Below are 232 nucleotides of genomic sequence, written 5' to 3' on the forward strand. Positions count from 1 at the left end.
TGTTCTCATTGCTAAAATTTATTCATAGTCAGATTCACATCTAGAACTGCTGAAATATTTACTAATATGATATAGTAATATGACTGCCTGAATTCTTGTAATCTACATGATATTTTTCTCAGGATTAAACAAAATTAGGAGGAGTTGCAATAAAATTGGTAAACTCTTCTAAGCAGTTTCCATAGAGCTGACTATCTTTTAGACTCTTCACACAGCCCCACCAAGACAGTCA

At 32.8% G+C, this 232-nt stretch overlaps 1 protein-coding gene across 1 annotated transcript in view; it reads right to left on the minus strand.

Annotated features, from left to right (window-relative positions):
- The window catches only part of LOC119587826 (protein CREG1-like), a gene marked incomplete in the record, with an annotated part of 14322 nt that overhangs the window by 6311 nt on the left and 7779 nt on the right, over positions 1-232 (minus strand).

This window comes from Penaeus monodon, chromosome 23 (genome assembly GCF_015228065.2).
Source record: "Penaeus monodon isolate SGIC_2016 chromosome 23, NSTDA_Pmon_1, whole genome shotgun sequence".
Classification (NCBI taxonomy): domain Eukaryota; kingdom Metazoa; phylum Arthropoda; class Malacostraca; order Decapoda; family Penaeidae; genus Penaeus; species Penaeus monodon.